Here is a 16,383-nt window from a genome sequence, read left to right as displayed (position 1 = left end):
AAATGTAAGATCTTAGTGATGCATATTAGTGCATCACCTCGGCAAATCTAATAGAGATTTAATACTTGTGTTTTAAGGAGAAATTTGCCATAAATTAAGAGCATCCACATCGTAAATTTCAAGGGTGTTGCAGTTTTCTGTAATTATGGAACACATCACACATTAAAATTATATATATATATTTTTTGTGGTGCTCGAATGCGCTTGCTTTGTTATTAAACCCAGCCTCATTTTTAGCTGTGCATGACCCCATGGAAAACTCCAGCTTTGATAAACGTGTAATGAGTGTACCGGCACTAGGTGTCTCTCCCCCCTCTCCCCTTCAATGTGAGCAATGGCTTGTGTGAGGAGTGCAGAATGTTTAAGCAAAACACAACTCTGAAGATGTCTATTTGGTTGGATGGAGAGTGTTTAATCATTTAAAAAGTAGGCCGAGGAGACTTACCCCAACCGCACTGCTAAACAGCTATGAGCTGCAACATATATAAATTAAGTGTTCACTAATTGGGGTGTGGACAGAAGCCTTCTCTTAGCTAAGTGTTCACAGTATTAGTATCTACTCTAGTTAGTTAGGGTAAAGGAATTAAAGAGTCCATTTTAATTAAGAATGACAACTTTATTCTCAGGGTTCCTTTTATTTTGATGGTGAATAAGGTAAGTTCATCATTTGCATGTTACTGATCTAGAGGGACAAGTTTAAGGAATTGTCCAGGGAAAGTGTCAACAGCTGAGTTTTCCTGAGGTCACGTGAACTATTAGCTTGTGATGACCCTCTGTCATTTAGACATCTTCACCCAGAAATGACTTAGGTGTAAAGGGTTACATTCTTCTCAGTATCTGCTTATAGGCTAACAAAATGCCTTTGCAATCCCATTCAAGAGGAAGTGACCAGGAGTGTTTACCACCCTGGTGGAGAGTTCATTGTCTCTTCCAGTGTGTGTGTGTGTGTGTGTGTGTGTGTGTGTGTGTGTGTGTGTGCATGTGTGTAAACTGTTTCTCATTAGCTGGGAATGCAAGTATTTATACAAGAGCCATTTAATGAAGGTGACATTTCTGAGCAGTATGCCAGGTCACCTGTGTATGGTGATTGTACCCTTGCTCATTTTCAATCCAGGGCTGCATCAATTTCAATAGTAACTTGAAGATATCTAGTTGTTTCCTTTAATCATTTTGGAGCCAATACAGAAAGGTATCATTTTATCCTGTCCTTTTAAACTGACAGATTTTCACAGCATTCAGATACATCTTTATTACTCAAAATTGGTTAAAAGTCCAATAATTATAATACATTAAATTTGGGTTTACGCCACAAACAACAGTAATAAAGTGATATTCAAATTCCTTCTTTTTTTTTTTTTGGTTTTTCGAGACAGGGTTTCCCTGTAGTTTCTAGAGCCTGTCCTGGAACAAGCTCTTGTAGACCAGGCTGGCCTCGAACTCAGAGATCCGCCTGCCTCAGCCTCCCGAGTGCTGGGATTAAAGGCATGCGCCACCACCGCCCGGCTTCAAATTCCTTCTTCATTAGAAGGAACCAAAGTAGAGATGATGGGTGCCTGAGAACTTTCTTTTTTTAATATTTATTTATTTATTTATTATATATACAATATTCTGTCTGTGTATATACCTGCACGCCAGAAGAGGGCACCAGACCCCATTACAGATGGTTGTGAGCCACCATGTGGTTGCTGGGAATTGAACTCAGGACCTTTGGAAGAGCAGGCAATGCTCTTAACCGCTGAGCCATCTCTCCAGCCCCCTGGCTGAGGACTTTCAATTGTGAGTTCAAACCTCAATATTGTAATTACTGAATGGGTGATCCCTGGTCTCACTGTCCACCTTTGTACACTGAACATACTGTGTCAAGGTGTAGTGATTTGAGTCAGAATGGCTCCCAGAAGCTCATAGATTTAAATGCTTGATCACCAGGCAGAGGTGAAAGGATTTGAAAGGATTAGGTGTGACCTTGTTGGAGGAAGTATGTCACTGGCGGGTGGGCTTTGAGGTTTCAGAAACCTATGCCAAGCCCAGAGTCTTTCTCTTTCTGCTGCCATCAGATTTGGATGTAGATCAGCTATCATGTCTGCCTTCACATCAAGCATGAAGATAATGGATGAAACCTTTGAAACTGTAAGCAGACCCAATTAATTTTTTTTTTTTTTTGGTAAGAGTTGCTGTGGTCATGGTGTTTCTTCACAGCAATAGAACACTGACTAAGGCATAAGGATAAGTATTTTCTTGTTTTCCTCATGTTAAGAGGGCATATTAATTCAGCAATATAATTTATTAATATTAAATTATTAATTTAATAAGAGGGCATATTAATTTCCTGGGCAAAGGTTATGGTAGGTATTCTTCTCCCTGTTTTTACTAACATTGCTGACCTCCACCCTCATTATTACTTAGGAGTTGAAAATTGAAAGCCCATAAGTTAAAAGGATTAATGTGGGGTAAATACTAAACAATGAAAAGCTAAAAATGAGCAACAATCAAAGATGAACTCATTGGAGTCACTCAGCCAGTGGGATGCCAGGAGTTTTCCTATATAGGGTAGAACACGAAGTCAGTCAAGGATAACTCAGAATTGCCATAATGTTAAAGAATGCACCACCCGGTGTCTTGGGTTAGGACCACTTCCAAGATACTTTTCTGTTTGGGGTACAGATTTTAGATGTTCAGTAAAATTTAGTGATGGGAAGCTGGTCAACAGATGTTCTAAATTGAAGGTGACTGTATCTGTCCTCTAAAATGACTGTAAGCTAAAAACGGTACCCAATACTTCAACATCTGGCAATGGTCTCCATGTAGTGATCTTGTTTGGACATCCCATCATTCATCTTTCTGAGACAGGATCTCTCTACACAACCCTGGCTGTCCTGGATCTCACTCTGTAGAGCATGCTGGCCTCGAATAGAGCTGGGATTAAAGGCATAGGCCACCACACCCAACCACCACATCATCGCTATTCCATTGGATTATAACTACAGCCTCATGATCCTGACTTTTATGGGGGTACTTATTCTACTTATGAGAACAGCAAGTTGCAAAGAAGATAATAGTCCACCCGAGATGGCTGTAATCCAGGCCACCGGGTGCCTCCATGCTGGCTGCTGGCTTCATTGCTTTTCAGCTCTGCATATTCCTTGGGCTATGGAGAGACAGAATGGAGCCTGTGTCTTTTCTTCCATGTTTCCTTTTTAACTTAGGGTATCTTTAGTAGAGAGTGCCTGTGGGAAAGGATGGGAGCAGAGCAGCCATGAGTGAAGCACCTGGGTGGATACACTCAAGTCATCCTAAAGTCCGAAGACTCTCAGACAGCTACCATTAAAACTTAACCTCTGCTTTATGCTCAGCCGTCTCAGGGGCCTCCCATGTCCCGAGTTCCTATGATATGGGTGTTATACCCGTGTCTGCAAACAGTCATGAGTTATACTTCTGGGGTGCACATTTCCCCTCGTGTCTGAGTGGTCAACATCTTCAACGGATAGAGACCTATTACATGACTCCACAAGTACTTTTATGATCCAGTTATTTGCCTGTGATACCTATAGTGACACATTTTGAGAAATACTAGTGATTAGCTGACTTTGAAAGGGCAGTCCTTACAGTACATGTTCAAGAGGTGAAGGAGTTCATGTATTCACTTTAATAAATACTTTTGTAATATCTACTGCATGGCAGGTATTGTGCCTAGGTAAGTACATTTCATCCATTCCTCTTTTTTTTTTTTTTTTTTTTTTTTTTTTTTTTTTTTTTTTTTTTTTTTTTTTTGGTGTTTGTGGGAACTACCTGGGAGACGGTGCATACCTGAACACCTCTGTATTTGTTGGTGAGAGCATCTCCAGAGACTGCTAAGAATGTGAACTCTGAGTCACGGTGGTGGCACATACCTTCAATCCCAGCACTTGGGGGGCAGAGGCAGGTGGATGGATATCTGTGAGTCTGAGGCCAGCCTTGGCTACAGAGCAAGTTCCAGGACAGCCAGGACTACTTCACAGAGAAATCCTGTCTCAGAAAAATTATGTGTAGTACCACGCTATTCATGTATGTCACAAAATACACGTCACATTATATATCACAAAATATGTTTTTGTTATATTTCATCTCACTACAACTATGATCGATCTCATTTTCAAATTCTTATTTTAAGATATACAACAAAAACACTGTCTCTGACCTTAATAAGCTTGGGGTTTAAAATAGACATGCATAGTAAGACCCTGTCTCAAAAACAAAAACAAAAACAAAACTCCAAAACAAAAAAAAAATCAACAACAACAAAAACCACCACCAACAAATCAATCAACTAATCAATCCATCAGACAGTATTACAACTGAAAGAAAGACAAGGTAGTGAACACAGATACAATATTAGATAAATAATCTGAATAAAACATTTTTATCCCTTAATCAGCATGTGAGTTAGTAATTTTTGAATTGATTTTTTTTGCAAAACCAGAAAGGACTAATGGTTCGGTTATACTGGGGAAAGAGCAAACATGTCACAAATCCAGGCAGTTCTTTAAACTACTTCCCCGGTTCCTCCTATTGCTGTCATGCTCTTCACCTATGATAGCGATTCTAAAATATTAACCTTTAGAAATTCCTCGCACAGTTGGTCGGAGCGCTGCGATCTGCCAGTTTGCCACATTCTGCATCTGAATAAGTTTTGGGGAATCCCCAAATGGGTCTACCGAAGTCCCTGAAGAGAAAGAGAAATGCAAACCTATTGTTTCACCTTCGGGTTTTGCTCACAGAGAGCAGAACAGTCTAAGAGCAAACGCACAGAGCTGAGCCAGTAGGAGGCTTAGGGGCCCAGGCAGCTCAGTTCTGCCTTGCTCAACACTAGCGTGAGTGAGTGAGTCACCGGGAGATGTCTTGGTGTCGGAGGAGCATTTGTGTGAACTGTCAGTTGGAAGCGTTGACAGTGTTCCATTAGTAATGAATTATGGGAGTAATTTCATTAATTTCTTCACCTCAGTCAGTGCATATTAGTGTAAGTTACTCAACCAAATATCAAAGGAACCATTGCATCTTAACCTTTTAGTATTTTACTGCATAGCTAGGAAGAGTGGAAAATAAATTAATGTAGCATTTCTTTAAAAAAAATGACTGAAGATAAGGAATGGACATAATTTTTCCTGTTTTTAATTTAATAGCAGGTTTATAGTTTTGTGCAAAACCATTCACATTACATTTGACCCTCTGGGAACTGCTTTTTTTTTTCCCCCTGTGGATATAATTTTGAGTCTTTAATAATCTGTTGTTAAATCCAGTCTGAGTTTGATTAATGAATTGTGACGAACCAGCACATTAATTTGCAGGTTTGGTCTAATGCCCTAAAAGGCTGCTTTGTTGCCGATGTTATTAGTGCTAGACTGCAGGCAGAGCCATTGGATGGCAGTGTGCCCCAAATAATGGGCAGCTACAATCATTGCAAAGCTCCAGTGATGTCGCTCCAGCGGCAATTGCGGAGCCATGTCATAAAAAAAGAAAACCCCAAGCTAGTCCAGAGCCCTCAAATGGGACCCGAGGATCCCTGGGTGTGGGGTATCTCTGGGTGAAGCTCAGGGGAGTCTATAAATTTAAGCGGGACAAAAAAATTCTTCGCTTTGATTAACCAGTAGCAGAAATGTAGCATTCTGTTCTATAACAGACATAGTCACCAGACGCTGGACGGTTCATCACATCTGTGACTTTGCGGGTATTTTCAGAAGGTATTTTATAACGCTGACGTCCCTCACTAGCTCTCAACTACGACAGTCATTAGGACAGCTAATCGCCTGACTTGCGATTTGATACAATAATAAAGAGGTGTGTATACTGTCCTGCCCATTAAAAAAAAAAAACCTATAAGATCACAATGTATAGGCCTCCAAAGGCGTAATCCCGAGGAGGGACACATGCCTCTCTCCCACGACGGGGAGAATCCTATTGTGAAAATTGTACTACCATGTTTTCTTTGCAGGCTGATAATTTGCATATTTCTCAGGGTCTGTTCAAACATGCCACCAGTGTGGCCAGCTGGTGGCAGTGACAGAGTTATGCTAACCTGCTCCACCTTCCTCTCCCGAAGCTGCAGGAAGGTATGAACTATTTGTCTTATTCAGTGACATTTTCCAAGCGCACATTCTATTACTCGACACACGGGAGGCACTTAGAAAATAATGAACACATGATGTCTTTAGGAGGAAATCAATTATTTTCTTTCCTTTGAATGAGTCTGGGTTTTAAAAATCATTTTAAAAAATGAAATAAAATCTGGTATCCACATTCTAAAGCTTTTATTGCCTCATAAAAGGCCTTTACAAGGCATTGGAAATGTTTATAGGAACTGATGCTAAGCGGTTTATTGTCCGGCAGCTCAGTTTATCGGGGCACTGTAGACACTCATAACTGATTTATTTCAAAGCACTGCTATAATTAAACAAAGAGAACTGGGATTTTCCTAATGCAAACACAGAAGCAGAGAGACATGAGAATTAGATGAAGGGAAAAGATTAGCATGCAGATTGGAAGGGTGTCTGTGTATGCGTATGGTGTGTATGTGTCTGGTGTGTGTGTATGTGTGGTATGTGTTATGTGTGTGTATGTGTTGTGTGGTGTCTGTGTATGCATGTGGTGTGTATGTGTGTGGTGTATGTGTGGTGTGTGTTGTATGTGTGTATGCGGTGTGTGTGTGGTGTCTGTGTATTCGTGTGGTATGTATATGTGTGGTGTGTGTGTATGTGTGGTGTGTGTTTTATGTGTGTATGTGGCATGTGTGTGTATGTATGTGTGGTGTCTGTGTCTGTGTATGTGTGTTGTGTGTTGTGTGTATGTGGTGTGTGTGTACGTGCACACACACGTGCACGTGTACTGTGTGCAAAAAGACCTAACGTGGTGAGAGAGTCTTTAGGGCTGTAAGTTGCCTTAGAGATTATTTTTCAATTTAATTTAACAAGTATTGAAACTGAAGCACAAAGAGGTTAAATGACCAGTGACCTCCTAATTGCTAAATCCAATAAACCCTTCTCAGACCTTATCTTATTTGACCACACTATTGCATTTCATGCCGTTTACCTCTCCCTTGTTCGTGGAGCACACACAAGGCTGGTTCTGCCACTCAGAACGCCTGCCCCCCTCCCACTTCTCCCCAGCCCTACCCTCCACGCTTCTCTCAGGGAAGCTCATCTTTTGCATACTCCTGATCCCCACTTCGCAGAGACTCTAGTTATTGTTTCTCAGTGTTTCCGTTATTGCTTCCTTACACAGTCTTTTAAAAGCCATTTCTCTGCCTTATTTTCCTTCATCCTTGTCCCCCTTTCTGGAAGAGTTTCAATACCACAATATAGTGCACATCTATTTATATTTTGCCAACTATTAGAAAAACCCCATTATATATTTAAGCTTTTACAACCCTTATCAAGCACTTATTTTGAATAGAACTCAAATATCACCAAAGACTTCTATAACCATTTCTCTAAGCTCAAGTTCCAGTCTTTTCCATGGAAGTGGCTTCCTCCCCAAATTCCTGCTGCTATGAAATTAGCGTGTTTTTTCACCTGTTTCTAACAATAGAGGAGCTCAGCATACATGTGCTGCTCTTGGGAGCAAGCAGGGATGAAGCTGTCTTCTCTTTAACTTTGGTCAGAATGGACAAACTTGCAAAATGCTGCTTGTGTGGCGAATCTCAAAAACTTCTGTGGCGGTCACCACAGCTGCCAGTAGGGGTGGGGATGATGGCACTGTCTGCTGGCTGTAGATGGCGACTTGTTTGCTGGTTGTTGGAAGGAGGCCGCTAGTTTGTTCCCAGTCACTTAGCCTGAAATAATCACACAGAAACTGTATTAATTAAAATCACTGCTTGGTCCATTAGCTCTAGCTTCTTATTGGCTAACTCTTACATAGTACTTTAACCCATTTCTATTAATCTGTGTATCACCACATGGCCGTGGCTTACTGGCTAAAGTTCACAGTATCTGCCTCTGGCAGGCTACATGGCTTCTCTCACTGACTCCACCTTCTTTCTCCCAGCATTCTGTTTAGTTTTCCCCAACTAGCACTGTTCCCCTATAGCTCTGCTATAGGCCCAAAGCAGTTCCTTTATTAACCATAATATATGTATATTCACAGCATACAGAGGGGAATCCCACATCAGCTGGTCTTGGCCACATGTCTGCCAGAGTATTAGTTTGGTTAAGGGTGTCCTAAAGCAGTATTTTGGAGGAGATGTCACGTCTTTAATTCTTGTCTTGTACGGCGCCATCTTCTACTGACCATCAAGGTCAAGCTGTCCATGTTTGCTTCACATTTTTGATAGGGAGAGTCAGCTTTCCTCAGGGATGAGGGCCCTGAGAAGTGACCCATGTTCCAATAGACGGTCCCATACCCTCGCAGATGCAGGCAGCACTAAGTAGACCCAGTGGCTGCTAGATTATATAGAAAGAAAGAGCACACGAAGGGGAAAGGGAAAAGGCTGTGGAAGAGTGAATGGGAGAGGGACAGAAGAGGGAGGAATGGGATTAGTCAAATACGTCTTTGAACATACTGACATTAAGTAAAATATTTAATGCAAAGAAGGCCCTTCAATAGTTTTTTTAAATTATTGATTTGTTGAAAGCAAAAGCAAATCTTTCTCTTTCTCCCTCCCTCCCTCCCTCCCTCCCTCCCTCCCTCCCTCCCTCCCTCCCTCCCTCCCTCCCTTCCTTCCTTCCTTCCTTCCTTCCTCTCTTCTTCCTTCCTCCCTCCCTCCCTTCCTCTCTCCCTCTCTTCCTTCCTTCCTTTCTTTTTTTTTTGGTTTTTTTGAGACAGGGTTTCTCTGTGTTACAGCTATGACTGTCCTGGAACTTGCTCCGTAGATCAGACCAGCCTTGAACTCACAGAGATTCACCTGTCTCTGCCTCTTGAGTGCCAGGATTAAAGGTGTGCTCTACCACCTCCTGGCTTGCATTTTTTTAAAAGAAATTTTAGATACCAACAATATCTTCATTGAATATAGAAACCACATCGACAACAATTTCTTTCAGATTTTAAAGTATAATTCTGTTTTCTGGCTTCTCTGATTTTGTTGAGAACTTATTTGAAACTCTTACAAGGGTAACATTCTTTCTTTTTTATTTGCTGTCCCCAAGGCTCCTACTTTCTATATGTCATTTGGCTATCATACTATGGCATTACCAGTAATGGGTTTGTTCTGATTTGGTTTTGGCATCTTGCATGTCTTATGGAAAATTCTTAGTTACCATCTTTTCAAATATGGCATTTGCTTGGATTTCTTTTCTGATTGATATACTTCTGGGGCTTCTGACATACTTATATTAGTATTCTGCCATATCTCATACATGCCTTGCATTTTTCTATGTAGTTTTTGCTTTTTGTGGTATTTGTGAGTGTATGTGTGTTTATGTAGGGACGGATTAATATATACATATGTGTATGAAGGACAGTGGGCAACCTTGGTGTCGTTCCTCAGGTGCTGCCAACTTTGTTTGTTGAGATGGTGTGTCTCACTAACCTAGAACTTGCCAAATAGGTCAGGATCACTGACCAGTGGGCTCCACCAACCCTGCTGTCTCCACTCCCCCAAGGCAGGGAATAAAAAGTGCTAAATCACACTTTTTGTAGATGGAGTTTGGAGCTCAAACTCGTGGCCTCATATTTGCAAGGCAAACTCTTTGCTGTGCTATCTTCCCGCTCTGGAGTACAGCAGACAGCAAAAACCAGGGCGTCAACTTCTCTCCCTTCAGTTTTGTGGTCAGCAGACACTGACTAGAGGTAATGAGGAGGCTCTGTCTGGAGAAGGATCATACATTGCTGGAGGATAGAACAGGGAAGCAGGCAGAACCGTAAAACTTAAAAGCTCTTGGTAGTTTTGATGACCGAGTCAAACAGGCCATCGGACTTATTGGTGCTGACTCTTGGTGAGTTTGCATAATTTCTCACATGTAATCCAGTGAATCCCATTGCTGCTATGTGGGATTTTGCCACCAAACCCCTCACTATGGAGGGGATTTTGAAAACTGGTCCATTTCTTACCTGTTTTACTGGACTGAGAGTGGGGTGCAGTTAGAGGAAGTGAGGCTCAAGAAGAAGGAATGAGCAGTCTCTAGTCCTTCCTCTCTGTCTCCCAGGCTTTGCATTGCTTTCCTTTGGAGCAGGACCTCCTTGATTCCCTGTTCCAGGGAAGATGTCAAACCAAGGAGTCAGACACAGTTTTGTTAGAGTTCCCAGCTGATGTTTTCTTCTTACTCTTACAGAAATCGTTCTCATCGGATCATCTTGATCTGATTCAGGGTGCATGATTATGCCACAGACACTGTACATAAAGCAATCTGTGTTTTGACTGGTGATAAATTGATAATCACCTAGCCGGCTAAGCCAGTCCACGGAGAGGCAGTGAATATTGTGAAACTTCAATAAGGTCGACTGTCAATGCGATAGATACTGCAGGTGAACACCCTGATCTCCCCTTGTAATCCTCAGAATCTCTGCTATCCATCACTCTCTAATACATTTGTTTAGCAGGGAAATAGGCTTCTAAGAATCTCACCATCAAAGCGAGCCTGAGCAGCAACATTCCTAACCCTGACACGCCAGTCTCGACAACGCTGTCAGAACACTATTTAGCTATCAAATTTAGTGAGGGCTTATAAATTTTCAGAAGTATGACAAAAGACTGAACGACATTCTCCTTTGTTTTCCTTGGGTGATAAATAAGTCCCAGGAGCACCCGACTTGCCCTCCCGGCCAGCATTTGAGTAGTGCATTGGGGCTTAAGTGTCCCCCTTCTCTGACACATCTAAATGTAGACTTGCGAAAGTTTACCAGGATTTTCTATTGCTAAATCCTTAAGGGGTTTCAAAGGGAGGAAGATTTAGGTCAAGGAAGGTACAGTTTTAGTTTTATAAATGGAAACAAAGGCTGGGGTGTAGCTCAGTGGGAGATTGCTTGCCTGTTCTGAGCTGGACCTTGGGTAGCTCCCCAGCTCTGCAAAACAAGTAAATCCAAGTAGAATTGTTAAAAGCAAGTACTCCTGACGTGTGTGTTTGTGTGTTTTTTAAATTCATGGAAAAGAATATTTGTTTGTTTATTCTGCTGTCTTTCTCTTGCCTCAGTTATTCTTCGTGGAGAACACGTTTTCTCCCGCCGAATACAGACGCAAGAGCAGAACCAGCCATGGCTCCAGTTAGCATTTCCCAGGTGCGACTTTGGGAAGAAGACATTTGCTCTTTGCTTGGTATATTTTGAATTTATATGAACATTCTAATGAACGATCTTATTGTGTGTGGTTCAATGTCCCGGGGGAAGAGTTCTCTTCTATTTAATCTCAGGAAATAGGATCAGCTCTGCCAAGGTATTATGGAGCCTAAGGAAACACTTGCCGGATTTAAACGAAGAGTGGAAAGTCGCCTAAAGGGGTCTCACTAATTAGAATTCCAGTGGAGCAAGCATGGGAAGGATGCGGCCTGTGTCTGCATCCACCTCTCTCCTGCTCCTGGTGGGAATTTTGAAGGGATTTTGCATAGTTTCCCTAGCCGATCAATTACAGACCCTCTTTTCCCAGTAATTTTTGAATTCATTATTCTTAAATATCAAAATGCATAAAGGAAAATATATCCTTTAAGCTATGGTATAAGACACTGCGATTCAACCAAAGGTTTCTTAGAGTTTAGAAAACCTATATTGAGGTTTTTCTTGTCTTCATTCAGCTTGGCCTTAGAATGGAATCACGTTCTTGTGGGAAACGGCTTCTCTCGGCGACACAGCTTCCTCGAGGACAAGGACATAGGCGTTCCATCTCTGGTTAGAGTTCTGTACATCGTATCTTTACACAAAACAGACATCCAATACGTTTGTAATTCAGCGTGATAACATCTATTTTTTTCTTGAGCTTCTTCTCAGCTATGTGAAAGAGTTCAGAAATCTGGTAAACAGGGAAGAAGGGGGTTGCTACACCATGCATTCAGTGGCTCTGCAAACTTTTTTGGCAATGCAGTTTACCTACCACTAAGACCTTCCTGGTGTCAGTGGACTGCTGGGAGCTAAAAGATGTTTGCTTTTAACCCGGTCCTAACTAAATTTTAAAAAAGAATAGGAAGAAAAGTAGCCAAGAACAATAGTTAAAACAATAGCAATTGGCAATACATTTTTCACCCGAGCTATATTATTATTTTGAAAAGGAAAATAATACCTAACAGGGTAAGTAAACATTTTTTCCCAGATTTTTGGAGACATTGAATAATGTTTTTTATGTATAATAATAAACAAACACTGAATTGCTCAGAGAAGAGTCAGTAACGGTGGCTAAAGTCTGACAAATGCTTAGATAAGCTAGCTGTTCTTTTCGTTTCCCACCCCATACAAGAATTTACTTGATATTTTCAAGAAACATTGAGCTTGCCATTATGGTTAAAATTTTACAGATTAAAAGGGCCATTTTCATATGGGTAAATTATGGCTTAGGCAACAGCGTAGCTTTTATCAGTTTTTCTTCTGCCAGTGTCTGTTTTATTTTTACTATGATAAAGTCTACATAACATAAGGTTAATCATCCCATTAAACTTTAAGCATCCAGTCCAGTGGCATTAAGGATATTCCCGTTGTGTGACCACCACCAGCACCCATCTCCAGAACATTTTGTTTTGTTGTCCCCAACTGAGACTCAATACTCATCATTCCATAACTTCTCATTCACCTATCTTTCCAGTTGCCAAGGACTCCATTTTACTTTCTCCTCCATGAATTTGACAGCTGTAGGTACCAGAGAGCCAATATCCTGGGAATATTGTCTTCCAGGGCTGGGTTACATTTTTAATTTTTAAAATTCAGCATTTTACTTCCTCTTCCTCCTCCTCCTCCTCCTCCTCCTCCTCCTCCTCCTCCTCCTCCTCTTCTTCGTCTTCGTCTTCGTCTTCTCCTCCTCCTCCTCCTCCTTCTCCTTCCTCCTCCTCGTCCTCCTCCTCCTCCTCCTCGTCCTCGTCCTCGTCCTCCTCCTCCTCCTCGTCCTCGTCCTCCTCCTCCTCCTCCTCCTCCTCCTCCTCCTCCTCTTCTCCTTCTCCTTCTTCTTCCTCTTCCTTGGTGATCATCTGTATTTATGCCTAGCATAAATTTGAGCTTTCATTTCTGGGTATTTGAACTATGTTAATTTTATAGCCACATCAAAGGCTTTGGTTCATTTAATAGCACTTCATTAGATTCTTCCAAGATCTTGTTAGACAAATTTTCACCCTGTTTATTTCCTGGCTTCCCCATATGCTCAGTTCCAGGACCTTTTTGGTCCTTGTACTTTCAGAAGTTGGAAGAACCACCATCACCGAGATACTTCGTTTTGTTTAATGTTCCCAGGAAGGTTTCATGTGCAGTATGGAATTCCATTAATTTGAAACCCAGTGTCACTGCAGTTTAACGAGACCTGTCCCCAGGGTGGCCAGAGGGAGATTTGGGAAGAACAGAATTAGGATGTTCAAAGAGGGACAGAGAAGCAACATGCCAACATTCCCATTCATGAGCTTGAAGAGAATTTGAGATTCACACCCCTTTCATGTTAAAAAAAATCTTACTGAATTTTGGGAAGAAATGTAGCTCTTGTAATCTTGGAGTCTACGCAGCTGCAGACATGACCAGATGAACAAGAGAAAGACCTTTCCCGTGCACTGCGGTGAGAGACTCTTTCATCACAAGCTTCCCATAGACACGTGTGAACCAACAGACTCGTTAGTAAGGACACCGGACCCCCATAGCAAAACCCTGGTAATTCTTTTCATCTCAGAAGGACTTTTAATTGCGGTTACTTGGCAGTGGGGATAAACAGTGACCGGATGCTCATTTCCTCAAAGCATCCGTGTGTTTTCTCCCAATCCTCCTTTCTAATAAGCAAAAGGAAGCCAGCACGAATGGGACGTTGCAGCCAACTATGTCTTTACAGGATTTTTAAACCTGTCTGCTTACCTGCTTATCCTTCATCATATTCCTGTGTGCGAATGACGTGGTATAATGCGTTGCGATGAGATCGCACTAGATGAGTCATTTTGACTTCTCTCCTATAAATAAGTGGAGTTTGTAACAGGTGAGACGAATCTACTTGACTTATAATCAGGGAACATTGTTTTCCATGTCTTTCCCCATCCCCAGTGGCCGGACTTTATGTGAGTAGTGGTGGATTCAGCAGTTCTGATCTTAAAAGGTATCGGTAAATGGGAGAATGGAAAGAAAGGGTGGCAGGTGAAGAAAGACCGATTTCCTGAAGGCTTTATTGTTTAATACGAGAAACAATGGATTCCCCAGGGGCCTACTGAGATGTAATGGAATATTCCGGAAAAGGCCAGTGTATGTCTCCTCTCAGGAAAGCCACTGGAAGCGGACTCCTCAGCTGGCCTTTGATTCCACCTGGACTCACACAGCCTGATCAGCATCCTGGAAAGAGGTCACAGGTCACTGAAAGCCCTCTGCTGACCCCTCACTCTCTCTCCCTCACTCTGTAGACCAGGCAGGCCTTGAACTCACAGAGATCGACCAGTTTCTGCCTCCCGAGTGTTGGGATTAAAGGCCACCAGTGACCAACTTATCTATTTCTTTAGGACAAGCAAAGACTTGCTTTTCTTTGTTTTAGAAACACAAACAGCTGTTGATTATCATGATGGGGAGAGATGATTATTAAGTTCATTTGTTTGACTTCTCACCTTTTGAAAAGGATTTGTCAAAAAAAAAAAAGAAAAAGAAAAGAGTAAATGATTTGTCTTACACCTTTGACTTCAAATGTCAGTCCTACATTTCATAAATTTAAGCTTCCTGCACTTGGGACCATTATTTCCAGTGAGCACTGGGATATGGGTGAAAAGGTAAGTAGGAAATTATAGAGACTACCTTAGTAACTTTCTGGATTAAAAACGTATTGTCAAAAATCATTTTAAAAGTACAAATTAGCCATAATTCCTTACTAAATGAATAGCTTTTACCTTTGATGATCATACTTCCACCTCAGATGAAACAATGCCTTAGATGACTGGTTCTCAACCTGTGGGTCGCGACCCCCATGAGGGCGTTGAACGACCTTTTTCACGGGGGTCACATATCAGATATTCTGCATATCAGATATTTACATTATGATTCATAACAAATAGAGCATTATAATTGTGAAGTAGCAATTAAAATAATTTTATGGTTGGATCACCACAACACCAGGGATTGTATAAAGGGTTTCACTGTTAGGAAGGTTGAGAACCACTGCCTTAGAAGGATACCATATCCAGTTACAGCGCAGAGCCATGCAACTAGGGGCACCAAGAGACCTCCATCAAAGAGGTGTTGACAACGGGGGGCTTAAACAGATGCTCAAGTGAAAAACCTTGAAAGACCTTGGCACATAGGCCATCCTAAGTCAGTATTTACTCAGTGATTAAGCTGAAGAAGCAGCTGAATGCTTCTAATGAGAAGGTTTTTGATGCTAGATCCGTGAAAGATTACAAAAGCCATTCACCCATTGAGGCATCCACCGTGCTGAGGACACTTGAGTTAGCCTCTGCTGCAAACTTTGGTGTGTGGACAAGTTAGTAGAGGGTGGGGTGATGTCATTCTGCAGAGGGAAGGGTGATCAGGGCTTCTTTTCACACTCATAAACTAGTATAGCATATACAACATGCAAAAGTAAGGGAAGCAGCCTTGAGCTAGTTTGTTTTGCCACCCTGTGGTCCCCACCGCACAGCTTGCAAGTGAATGGCCTTAATGATCTGTTAGGTCCCTCTCCTGCTGTTACATCTGAGGACAGTGTTACAAGGAGCTGTCTGAAGGTCCGTGGAGGACACTCGAGGACATCTTTTGAGCAGCACTTTTTCAGAGTGTCCTCCTGCCCCTCAAACCACCTTTGGTTTTTGCAGTCTCCAGCTCAGCCATGCCACAATCCACGTTGTCTCCTGAACCTGAAACCTGGGATTTGTCCAAAACTCCTTGCTCATGCTCCAAATACCTGTTAAACTTACTAGTCTTACTTCCAATTGCAGAACTCAAACCCTTCTCTCATGCCTTGGGGCAGTCCCAGTGAACTGCAGACTGTCGGTTCCTCCTAGATGTGCCACTCCTCTGCACAATGTCTCCCCGCCCAGTTTCTAAGACAGTTCTCTCAGAGAACAGGGAATGCTCTCCAGCGATGGCCTCACCACCTTCCTGGCCTACCTCTGTCTATGTTCTTGAGCGATGAGGCTGCCTCTGGTTCTTTGGCTGAGTGTCTTTCATCCTATGTGCTTGGGATCAGAAGCCTTTCAGATTCTGGAGTTTGATTTTGGCTTTTGGAATATTTATATAGACTTTACTAGTTAGGTCTCACTAATCTGAAAAGCCTGAATCCAAAATGCTCTAAAATTAAGAGATTTGAGTCACCTTGATTCTCAAAAACTTTCAGATTTTAGAGCA

Source organism: Arvicola amphibius, chromosome 14 (assembly GCF_903992535.2).
Source record: "Arvicola amphibius chromosome 14, mArvAmp1.2, whole genome shotgun sequence".
NCBI lineage: Eukaryota > Metazoa > Chordata > Mammalia > Rodentia > Cricetidae > Arvicola > Arvicola amphibius.
Note: the sequence above shows the minus strand (reverse complement) of the source record.